Source organism: Anser brachyrhynchus (genome assembly GCF_964034855.1).
Source record: "Anser brachyrhynchus genome assembly, chromosome: 2".
NCBI lineage: Eukaryota > Metazoa > Chordata > Aves > Anseriformes > Anatidae > Anser > Anser brachyrhynchus.
In genome coordinates this window covers 58,456,910-58,470,292 of record NC_137695.1, presented here as the reverse complement: position 1 = coordinate 58,470,292, position 13,383 = coordinate 58,456,910, and positions in this window count along the sequence as shown.

Below are 13,383 nucleotides of genomic sequence, written 5' to 3'. Positions count from 1 at the left end.
AGCATCCCACCTCAGGGGGAGATAATAGGTCACAGCCTGCTGCCACAATTTAAGTTAGGTAATTCTTGTGTTGCCCACCAACTGTACAACTCCAGTACCTTCGAGACTGCACAGTTCTGGTATCCAGGTAGCAGGAGTTCCAGGTGCAGTTAGGGAGTGCCTAATCATCCCCACTCACTGCACCTGTAACAATGGCAATCCTGAAGTCACAGAGTGGCCTGGCAAGGGCGTGGATGCCCCACCACATCCCGTTATCTACTGAAGTTACTCAGTCTTTCTTTCAGTACTCTAAACAGATGTTCTTGCTTCTGAAAGTTGCTTCTGAAAGTTGCTTCTGAAATTTTAAAAGATTTCACCTGTCTACAGGTCCTTAGGACAGTCCTTAGGACTCTGGAGTATCCAAGATGTACAATATTTCGTTAGTTCTAAGTTGCACCATTTTTCTTTTACCCATTTCTGCATAGGGCAAGCACAAAATATCTGATCAGCTTAATGACTGTAGAGATGCTTTATTGTTTATCTATAGTGCCAGCACTCAGATTTGACTAGAGAATGGCTTTATTACAAAGCAGTCAGACTAATGCCTTTGGATACTTGGGAAGATTACGGTAACATTTTTAAATAGCTGATCCAGTTTTTACAGAGACTTCATAGTTTGTGGATACCAGAAGACCCAGAAACAGAAAGGATTATTTGCGATCTAACTGTACTGATCAATAGAAAGGTGATAAAAGGACTAATGAGGACAGGATCTCCAATCAAATCTGCCTTGCCTGGAACCTGTGGTAGACACTTTATATCACAGGACTTCAACTCATTTTAAAATCCTAGAGGAAATGAGAATTTTTTTTAAAAATTTAGCAGAAGTAAATCCTTCACTTACACCTGGGAAGTCTATAAGTTCTGCATGGCTTCATGCTGAAAATATAAACTTTTCATAGACTCCTGTAGGGATTACTGCATGTAAACCACCATTTTTCACTCCTACAGGGAATCATGGGAGATTTTTGGCCTTAGTATGCTTATACTGAGAGCAGCTGACCAAACTCTTTGTCAGTGTCAAGATGAAGTTGTACAGTTTTAAAACATGCTGCTATAGTTAGAGGAAGTACAACCCTTTCAAAATATCAGTTAATATATCACAGAAAAACTGAGGCCACTTTGTAATAAGCACTTTAAACTAGGTTAGGTCCAGTAATACTTATGAAAGGCACTACGAACGACACCACAACTTGCTATCCATAGAGTCAACTACTCTGTTCTAGATGTCAAAAAAAAAAAAAAAAGTTGCAAGTTGTTCCAGGAACTAAGTGTTCTCTGTTCTCCAGAAGCTTACACAAATGACAGTAGTCACCAGAAGATATTTCTTCTTTATTGACCCCCTACAATTTCCAATTCCTACATCAGCCTATATAATACAGCAGGGCTGTGTTGTATACTTTCCAGGTAACCTGTAGAAAGGTATTGGGGCTGCAGGCCCAAAGAGTTATTATCTCTTAGTTTCAGACTGCCACACGTGTGTAGATGAGTTTCCTGTTATGCAGATTATTTCTATTTTCAGGAAAGAAATTATAGAAATCAAAGAAAATGAAATTGATGCAAAATCACTCACTATCTCCCACAGACAGATTCTGAGCCAGAGTCTGAGCAAAAGATTGGATAACACCTAAATGCCCTTTCTCTCCATGGTTTTGCTGAGCATGATGCCACATAGCATGGAACTTCTCTTTGGTTAGTTTGGGTCATCTACCTTGTTGTGTTCTGTCCCAGCCTCGTGACAACTCCCAGTCCATTCACTAGGGGTGCAGAGTGAGAAGCAGAGAAGTCTTTGATGCTGTGAAATACTGTTTGGCAATAGCTAAAACATGGTTGTCTTATCAGCATTGTTTTGGTCACCATCCAAAAGACAGCACCATACAAGTAGCTCTGAAGAAAATTAACTCCATCCAAGACAGATCCAGTAGTCAAGGAAAACTCTATAAATTACAGTTTCCGATTCCAGTCTCAATGCCCCTCTTTCTCTATGTGTAGCTGAGAAGATTTTCATCATATATTCTAATGCATGACCAAAGGGTCAGGCCAAGTGCCCATTTTACCATCTCAGATTGCAACTGAATGAGAAAACTGCAGCTGGCAAAAATTGTCATCCTTTATTTCTGTTTCATCTTGTTCCCTACCAGCAAAAGGAAAGCTTTTGTATGTATTGACTTGTGTTTTCCTCCTTTTAAGGAATGAAAAATCATCAAGCCATCCAATAATGAAATACCTTTATGTGGTGTGTTTACTCGTCTGGCTGTCAGGTGCCCACTGAGCCGCTCTCTCTTCCTGTCCTCAGCAGAACAGAGGAAGAAAATAAGATTAAAAAGCTCATGGGTCAAGATAAAAGAAGTTTAATGAAAACAACAACGAGTCTTGCTCTTTGGCTCTCCTATTGATGAATCAGTTCGTGGACAGGAACCATAGAATCTCAGTTGGTATGATATTGCTACCAGTGCACCATTATGGTAGCAACTGGCACCTGTTGTTCTTCGATCCATAGCAGTTACACAACAGAATAATCTTCCAAGAGGCCAAGCAAAGTAGACAGATGTTTAATCTTCTCTGTATCCACAGCAGCTGCACAAAAAGCCCACTAGTACCTGGGGTCTCTGGGCCAGTTGTGTTCTTTTGACACTTTTCCCCTGTTAAGCTTTCTTCAGACTCTGATACAGACAAATGATGGGATTTCCCTGTCACTTCGGAAATTCAGATGGGTTTTATGTCCTTATATCCTGAAGGCATTAGGGTACACTGTGCACCTGTGTCCACCAGAGCCCTATACTTCTGTGGATCCAATATGCCAGGCCATCCAATCTACACAGTTCAGTAAGCCCTGTTGTCCCTTTCCTCCTGGCTGAAGACAAGAATCCTCTATTCCCGGTCAGAGTACTCGCTAGCTTACATTTGCAGTCCCAGACCTGAAGACTCTTCACCAAAGTCAAGGTAGGTGCCACACTCAGTCCCACTACATCCGGGGAAATAATTGGTTGCTGCCTTCTGTCTCAGCAGCAACTGAACTGACGGTCTTCTTGGATGGCCTCTTTGTAGCAGCTGTCTTCCTCCAAAGTTTGTATACATGGGTTTATAACTTAATACCTGTCCCACCTCCTCATGTCTTCTCCCAGGTCTTACAAGAAGAACCAGAGAGTGCCATGTAGCCTATGCCTGAGACTTTCTTTCACTCTAGCTGGGGGACGGGCGGTTGGCTCCATGGGGCTCTCCTGACAACAGAGACAGTAACCTACAGGGAATGAGATTTTCTTCAAAGTGTCAGAGCCAGTGGGACGTTCTCTCCATAGCTGTTGTGTTAGTATCTGGACAATACATTACCACCAAGCTGTTGGAATATAATGCCAGGGTTTTTTGGACCACCGTCTTTCACCATGGCCTGCACACACTGGATTTCATCTGGACATTTAGAGACCTTGTTGCTGTCCAAGTAACTGTAGATAACTTCCCACATGGGTAGCTCTCTCGGCTATTGCATGCCTTTGTCAGCAGTAGACTACTTCCCTTGGTAATTCACAAGATCTTCCTTGAACAAGTATCTTTCCCTCTTGCTTGACAGGAGTTGCCTCCAGAGACGGGATTGTTGCTTCTTTTCTGATTTCTCTGTCAACTGTCTTATTCCTAGTGAGGGATTCCTAGCTGGTGGGCTTCTTTACCTTTTAATGCATGACTAATAGACCCACTATCCCAGCATTGGAGCAGACAGGAAGCAATCTGCTCATTTGGCTGGCAGCTGTAGTCTTTCCACAGGTCTCAAAGTTCTCTTGTGGTCATGGACTGGGCAGCTCCTGCCTATTAGGTGACTTCTCTCTCTTCTTCCATCTGTTTCTTTGCCAAAGTCCAGCTTTCTGATCAGATCCTTCCTCCTCCTCCCTTACAAACCAGTGATATGGGTCTGGCAACTTCCATGTCCAGTGTTTCTTCACTACTAGGATAATTGCTGTGATTGGGGTTTGGGTTCCTGTTCCAACCATGGCTTCCTCAGTTTAGGTTTGGGTTCCTCTTCTAACTATTGTATTTTCAGATGTACATGGATCCTGATCTTAATTGTGGCATCCTCAGAGATGGTTTGGGCCCCTGCCTTAACTATGTTTCTCTGATAATTTTGAACAGTGGTTTGATAGGCACTGGCCGAACGCCAGTACTGCACCAGAAGCTGCTGGGTTTCACTGAGGTAGTCAAGGCACCCTTCTATCAGCACAGCAATTTATCAGGATTACTTCCCCAATCAGGCATAAAATCTCAGGTTATGGCGGACGATAACTGTGCTGAGTACCTGCCCAAATCCTTACATGCATCCTGCCATCTCAGGACATGTTTTAGTATTGTCTCACCAGCAAGTTGTTTCATTTTACATTCCGATGAAACCAAACTCAACAAATCTGATAACAAGCTAACAGTGTTAGTAGTATCAAACAGCTCACATAAGGGTATGGAAGGACTTCAGGAGCCTGTGTAACAAAGCTATCCACGTCAATCCCAGATGAGAAGAGAGTGGTGTATTTCAACATTCTCTCCACAGGATAGCTTCCCTAGCACAGCAAGGACATTAGCATTAGGGCAAAGCACATAGCCACTGTTTATTTCAAAATGTTACCAAGCCAAAAAAATAATGAAATAAGAAGTGCAGCAAGCAAACACCATGACCTGCACAGAAGCCTGGCAATTAATAACTACTGTAGCCATAGCACACTCAATTCAAAACTGCTATTGTCTTGAGCCCCATGTTGCGTGCTAAAAAGAACTGTGGTGAGTTAACCTTGTGTTACTGGCAAGTGCCACCCAATTTGCTCTCTCACTCCCCTTCCTCAGCAGGACGGAAATAAGGTGAAAAATTGTGGGTCAACATAAAGACAGCTTAATAGAAAAAGAAAAGGCCACATGTGAAAGCAAATCAAAACTAAACCAAGCCAAACCAAACTAAACCAAACAAAAACAAACCAGACCAAATCATTATTGACTGATCTTTATTTGAAGTCAGCTTTAATTGCAATCATCTTTGATGATTATGGATTTGGGGATCACTGACTCTTTAGTGCGTTATGGCCCACAAGTAAAACTATGTAAATGCTTGTATGTATGCTTGTATGTATGTTTGTATGCTTGTATGTATGCTATGTAAACTTCAGGTCCATGTGCAGTCCCAGCATGACTCGGTATGCATTTTGGGCACTTTAGAAACCCAGAAGATTTTACCTCATCAGGGATTGCAATGGCCCATAAATACTTTAGAAATTCAATTTTGGGATCATTAACTGGACCAAGGTTCAAGGCAGATGCAAAGGAGAAGCAAGAGTGGGGGCTACTCCACAAAAGTGAATAAACCAGGGGCCATGGGTGATCGTTGCACAGACAGCATCTTTACCAAACAGGCCACAGTGATATGACCCGTGAGCTGATACCAAGATCCATCAGCAGTCTCAGAGAAGGTGAGTGGATGAGTCAGGCCCAGGGTCCTTCCAGGAAGTCTAGTCAGGAGACACAACTACAACACGGGTCCAGCATCCACCCATGTGAAAGACCTCAATACAGACCTGTAGACAATGCAGTCTACAACATAGGTCCAAAATACATCCAGAGGATCAAGGTAATAAGACAGGACAGCAGGAGACAGGTTCATGCACAAGTATGCTTACAGGATAGCTCACGAAATGACTGAACCTGCAGGTCTGACTTAGAGCCCATGGCCAGGTGTGAGTGGAGATCCCAGGTGAAACCTTTTAAGGATGATTAAGATTTATTAGTGACCTCAGGACTCTGTCAGAAGATTTGCTAATGTCTTTTCCCTCCAGAGAGTTCCATAATAAACAAATAATTGATTTTAAACTTGTTCTGAGAATATTAACAGTGGCAACACCAGTGGGTGCTTGCTTCCTGCATGCTTGCAAGCAGGTCCTTCCCACAGGATTCTTCAGATTCTTCAGTAGATTTCTATGTTGCTGCATACCCTGTATAATTTTCCTTGGTCTACTCAAAGTTTCTGAGACAATGGTGTTTACTCCCTGCTTTCTGTCCAGCAATCCCACACTCTTCCCACAAGCTCTTTGTTTCTTGTCCTGTAGCATCCTCTTCACCCTTCAGCTCCCAATCTTTTATGCTGAGTGGCCAAGGCAAGACAGAGTGTTCCCCCTGCCCACAAGCCCACCTGTCCTGGCCACTCAAAAAGACACAAACCCCATAAACTGTGAGAGAAATGAAGCAAACACTATCTGCCATATGCCTTCCTTCTGATGCAAATGAAACAGAGGGCCTGGCTCTCACAGAAACACATGGGCATGTTTCTTCCTTTACCCTCTCTCTTGGACAATAAAGCACCCTGCCTCCATTTATCCTCTTTACAGTGCAGTCTTTCTGGGTTATGTTATGACTTTCAATGCATTTTTGGTGATGCTCTGTTCCCTATTCTCCACCTCCTTCACACCATGCCAGAAAATCACTTGCCTGCAGAACCTCATTTAACTTTCCATATCTCTAGCAACTTTGGATAACTAATTCTGCTGCCTTCATCTCCCTGGCCTCCTACTTGAACAATGAACCATAATTCAGAGCAGAGATTGTTCCATTCCCTCCTCTCTATTATTCCATGGCCACCAATGCAGCTTTAATATGTCTTCCTGGATCTGACTGCTCTCTGATTTTTGTTCTGATTTTCTGCCCTGGTTACACAGGTTTTTCACCTTTCTTATCCCTTTTTCTGTGAGGTTCTGAGAAATTTTACCTATAAGCACTCTGCCTGAATTTCTGGGAGGCTCTGGGAGGCTTACTTCTAGGAGTCTCCTGTCCCCCTATTCCCCCCCCCCCCTTTTTTTTTTTTCTTATCTGCCTCCAGACATTCTGCTTTTTTCTGTAGTGTCTGTGAAAATCTATAAGAATTTTTTTTTTTCTGTCTTTTCTCCCTGCCATTTATGAACACCTGGCTCACACGTTTTCTCTGTTTGTTCTGTCCTGGCTGTTCTGGTTTGAATCAAGACTCCCTAGCTTTTGGGTAAATGCCATCCTTCCAGAAAAAGAAATATTCACAGGCCTTACTTCTCTCTGAGGAGTGGCTTAGACTTTACTCCATCATCCACTTGGCTGCCTCAGGCACAGTGACAGGGTGCCTGCCCCCTACTTACAATTTTACTGTTTACAGTTTTACTGACAAAGGTTAATGAATATGTCATTCTAAATCTAGAAGATACATGAGTCGTTCTGCAGTTTCAGCCTGTTCTCCCTTAAACAATTTCCCCAGGAATTCCCACACCAGTAGCTGTTTGATATGTGATATTCTCTTTTATTTTCCTTTCCCTAAATTTTGGGCCATACTACTCCAGACTATACAGCAAAGTTTTCTTCACTGTGGTTTAAACTTCAAAGTCTTCTAAAAGTTGTATTTTAATAAACTTTTAAAACTGTCTCTTCAGTAGATGGAAGATACTTAGACTTTTCCTATTCAGGCTTTAGGCAAAATTTTCACTGGCATTAAACAAAAGTATTGATAAACGTTTTTATTTTCTTAATACTTTTGTATATAGGGTATTCAAGACTCCTGCATGAACACTACTTCCACCGTTAGGTCTGAGGCACCTGATCACAAGCTCTGCAAGACTAGTGAGTGGTGGCAGAAGCATCTCAGTGCTGCCTGGAGCCTACTGGAGTGATCGCAGAGCTCCCATACAATGGACGTACACTGGGAATAACATAGGTTGCTAGAGGGGCCAAAGCACTGGAGTTTTCAGAAGGTTGAGAAATATAATGTGTTTACTGCTGAAGAAAAATGTAGGTGCAATTGCTGTACTTTGTAACACAGAGGAGACTAAGAATTGCCCTGTGTAGTCAACTACTGCTAACAAACTCCGTGTAGATCTAGCTATGTAGAAGCAGCACTGGAGTAATGACAAAATTTTACTACTTAGGCATGACTGAGCCCGAATCACTATCAGTACCTGACCACACCAAAAGACCGCACTCTAAACTATCTACAAACTAGCCACTCTTTCCCAGGAGATTTTCTTGTATGAAAAGGTATCACAAAGTGAGTACAAACCAGACCTCCTTCTTCTCAAATATAAAAGCTGTAGTTTTATTTTTTTGTTCGAACCTGCTGCAGTTAAGTTTGGCTTTTTAAACCTCAATAGCATTTGGGATTGGATGTCAAATTTAACATGACTTCAGTCAATGTTTTAGGGATGTACACACAATTCACCCATAAGAAGACACTAAACTGGTGAACTCACCTTAGTCCAGCCAATCGTCTGGGCACATATAAAGCAGATCGTTAGGAACCTAGGTAACTACTGCTTAAAATAGATGACTGCTTGTGATGATGTTAGTTCAAAGTAAGAAGTCACTGTCTTCTTCAGCTGGAAATGACTGCTTCCTCAACGGACAGTAGCTGACAGTTCTGAAGAATAATGAAGTTCACTTGAACACTTTTCAGGATTTATTTTACATTGTAATAGAAAAGGAGCAATTGTCATGTCCCAGCTGAGAAGAGGTAATTTCCATTAAAAGTGTTATAACTTGTATACATACTGTTGTCTGAGAGGTCAGAAGAATGATCAGACATTTGATGAGCTAAATAAAAGTGTTGTGTATTGGTTGCGTTTGGACTGGGAAACTTAAACACCATTTCTCTCGAGTGTAAGGCAACAAAGTGATTATTTTATTTTTATTATTATTATTATTATTATAATCCATAGCACAGATCTCAAAACCCCATCATGGAAAGATGCAGGTTTGAAAGATATTGGATTTTTACATCCTCTCACTGCACTGTGTGACAGAAAAACACATAAAATACATTTCTTTGCAGAAGGTACCCCGTGATCTTTTGCACTTGTTTTTATGTCTCACCTCCTACAGCTCACCCCTCCCCTCTCTTGGAGTTGCTTGTAGTCACATCGCCACTCACTATTTCCAACAGTGAGCTGCATAAGGCCCCACAGCACAAAGTCTGTCTCTGAGCAATGCATATACTCCGTGGGATCATTTACCTGAACCGGGAGGTGGTGGGCTGAGTACCCTGTGACCTCTGCACAAAAGTAAGGCAAAGGACAGTGGCAGCTATCCTGGACAGGAGATAGGATTCTCCCTCCCTTGTTGATTTACTCTCCATTGTGAGGGTAATCTCTCTAATCACAGTCCAGGGAGGAGGTGAGCACCCAATTTCTAGGGTCATATACAATGAGGAAATCTCTACTGTCTCTAAGGGCAAAACTTCTTTCATAAAGACTTTTCCAAACGAATAGTTTCCTTCTCTGCAGGTCTTTCTCCATCTGCTATTCAGACATACCTCTAATCCTATATTACTTCTGTGATAGGGGTTGTGGACTTGGGTAATATCTTCCCACTTGGCACAGCTATAGGCCAGGAACAGGACTGAAGAATCACAGAGCCAGAGCTGTTCACGAACCTGTTATCACTCATACCTCACCTGTAGAGGTGAGGGCACTACCTCAGCCAGGGCTCTCACTGCAATGCCTACTGAAGCAAAGCCATAAATCATACTTGACCAGATTTGTGGGTATTCAACATATGGGAAACCAAACCGCACACTTACATGGAGAATACATGCAGGTTAAGCAACAAATAAAATTAGAAAAGAACTAAAACGTTAAAACTATTCAACTCCTAGAATACCTCTGTGACCTTCTTTTCTGGTTTTCCATTCAGCTTCATTTTTTCTGCTCTGCCTGACAGGAAAAAGTTGTCAGCTGCAACATCAAAGCTGACAACCCTAAGTGATGGTTTCTACAAGAGTTCTGCCTGTTTCCAGGGATGGTTGTTGTTTCTTTGCTTTTGTGGGGAATTCTCAAAGGTGGTGGGAGACCTATGCCTGCATAACAGTAGCTGTGCCTGTGTCACTCCTCTGTTAGAGGAGTGCCTGTTCCAGGAGCGCTTGATTATGACAATAGTGGCTTGAAGTCTAGGGGCTGCCACAGATAGAGTTAAACAGCATCTCCAAGGAACAAGGGCCATAGCCCTTCAAGGGCTATGGAGAGGAATCAGTTCTGTAGATCTCTTGAGATTTTCGTGGCTGGGTCAGGGACAGCAAATCTCTTTCAAGTCCCACGTGTAGCCCCTCACTTTCTTGTGTTTAAATCATCTCAGCCTCACACTATGGTGGGATCTTCCTGTGCCATCCCTGCATAACAGTCTGAAGTTTCCCTCAGGATTTTTCTTTGGTACAAAATAGTATGCTATCTAGTACATAAATACTTCATAAGCTCCCCTTTGAATGCCCCAAATATTGGCAAAGTGTAAAGTTTAAGAGTTATCTGAAGCTATGGGGGACCTGCATGACAGTTTTTGGAGAGTTGTAACTGAATAAAGCAGAGGCAGATATGGTGTAGCTGGAGAAGCAGTTGTCAAACACACTAAAGCCAAGGGAGTGTGACCCAACCTCTCAGCTCTGGTGACCCAGCCAGTACAGCCACCTGGTTTACAACAGGCTGGTTCTCAGCAGTGCAACTCTGCAAGAAACAGAGACGCCCTCTTAGTGCAGTCTTAGGAAGAGCTACGTACAGGTGATTGGCTTTTGCTGCATTCTTTTCTTGCTTTTTCTACATGAGTCTGTTGAGTCAATACACTTCCAAGAAGCTGCTAACGCTTCTCACGAATACTTTGTTTTTCCTCTAAGAAACATTCTTTTTTTCCAGCTCAAATAATAATAAAAAAGGATGGGGAGGGTCTCTTGTCTGTGTCAGTTCACTTAGTAAAATAAGTGCTGAACTTTTATCAACTCATGAGAAAAAAAGTACAGTGTCATGTTAACCATGATGAGGCATCCTACCAGAAATCCTGCCCAGCACAGAGAACAATACACCCCTGAAATGCAAGCTGACTTTAAAACCACCGGCTTTTATAAAGTAGTCAGAATTTAAATACTTGAATCAGTCCATAAACATTTTTCCAAGCTCATGTCAATTAAAGTCTGCATCCTGGACAATTTTCAGCATGTGCAGACTGATGTGTATGACATTTCATTTTCTGAAGTGCAGAAGGCATTACACCTCTGCAGCTTCATCCTAGCCTTTATTCTTAGTTCACTGTTACATAGAGTGATTTGCCTTGTAATGGATTTAGGGTGTCAGACTGAGCAGTGTTAGAGTTTGCTTTTCTTGAGTTGAAAGGACTGAATCACAAAGTTTGCAATAGCTGCAGAGGCAGCCTGCATCTCACACGTCTTTTCTTGGAATACTGCTTTCAAACTTAACTATTAAGTGACCAGTATATCTACATGGCTGCATCATGCAGGTCTATATATTCCTTCTCCAGGGCCTTTTATATTGTTGAAAATTAGACTTAACTCAGCAAGTGCAAAATTCATGGGACACCCAGGAATAATCTGTATGTGTGGTAGGGAAGGATAAAAAAGGAACTTAATTTCACATAAATATTGTTAAAACCTGCTTATACCTCCATGAACATCTTTCTCATCATATTTAAACTTTATAGTGGAGTACAAGGTACAGAGTTTCTTTTCATATTCAAAGTTTATAGCAGAGCTTCAAATACATATTAGTATAGAAGCTGTAATGTATTCTGAGTTAAGCTGTCATAAAATCTAGGGCTTTTCACATCATCACTTTTGAAGGTCGGTGCCACAGAAAAAAAGAGGCACCTGTATTGGATCACCATGAAAGTTTCTAATACACTGCAATAAATACTGCAATATATTTCATTTTTATACGTTTTTGATGAAGAGGCAAAAGTGCATCTTCTACAGTTGCTTTTCAAAAATTGCTCATCTGTTTGGAACAACTGTAAAAAAGATTGAAGCTAAACTTTATTTATGGAAACATTACTACTCCTCACTGAGACTACAGATGAAATGGTAAGAGGATTCCAACGATATTTCATTTGGAGCACTGATTTTTCTTGTCCCACAAAGCTATTGCATGTGCATTCCAGGCAAATAAGAGAAAATGCAGATTATCCTAGCTGGCTTTGTTTCCTAAGTTTATTTTTCTTCCCCTAATTTGGTTATACTTTTTTTTTTTTTTTAAAGCAATTTTGTGTTTTGCTTCTCTTAGGTCCCCTAACAAGGGCTAAGAATGCTCCTTTGCAGAATTCAGAAGTTATGTGTGGAATACCTCTGCCCCTCACTGAACATCAATGCAAACTAGCGGTTATTTAACTGTAAAATGACACCTGTGAACAATTTAGATTATTGTGTACAGAAACACAGAAAATTCCCATCACAAAACATGAGCCTAAGTATGGTCTGTAGTGAGGCTGTAGTTCTCTGCTTCTACCTAGGATGCCATTCAAGCTGGAAAGACACAGAAGAAGCTGGGATCAATTTGAGAAATAATATGGGAAAGAGATTACATCCTTTATGTTAGATTTAGCTAGGTACCCTGTAACCTAACAACATGCATTTTGTACTGGGAAACATTTGAAACCAATATCCTGGAGCATATGCTGGCAGAGCAAATGCAGACTAATATGAATCCATGCAACAGCACCATGCCTGAAGGAGTGAAGAGTAGGCAAGAAATATAGACACATTAGTAGAGTATTCTGTCTCGGCAAACTTGGTCTGTCAAGAAGTCTGGCACTGATTTTTATTTGCAGCAGATTCTTTAGTAGTTAAGCTGCAAAATTCATTTTAGGTTTGCCTAAGGATGGAACTGTCTCTGAAATTTTCCTCTCATGTGGTCAAATGATCTTTTCAGGTCACCACATGGCACAGTGACAAAGGAGCAAGGGAGTTGTACTGCAGCTACTTCTCATGATAGGTTGACCTAGAGGCACTGAAATCAGTCTGCGTCCTGACAGTGCAGTTAGCTCATAGACTGACAGAAACTCCTGCTTATTCTGTATTCCAGTATGCCCAGTGGCTACCAGTAAGAAGATAACTTCAGGTTTTCAGCAATTCCTAAAAAGAAAACCCCAGGGGAAGAAGAAGAAACAGTAGTGACTTCAAGTCACTTTTGTCCCCAGTACACCAGGCTTCTTGGAGGCCACTTTGGGCTTCAGAATACTGCATGGGTGTCTTCTGTGGGCTGTTATGCATCTTGGTGGTGCCCAGTATATGCCTGACAAAAATGACAAAGGGGTTCCCCTCTGACTTGTGCCATCCCACTCAATGTGCTGCCTTTTACAAAGGTTTTCACAGAGTTGCCTGTGATGGCTTTGCTTACAGATGCATTCACTTAAGGAGTTCATCCCCTTTTGCTGTGAGACACCAGCATATGAAGTTTCATTCAGAAAGAGAATGGTCTTTATGGGACGACCTCTCTTTCACAGCAGCTACAAACCTGATACAGGAAACCTTGTGCAACAAATTCCTTTTGAATAAGCAGTGCAGAGTTGGTTGAGTTTTCCCTATAAGAAATACTGTTTCTG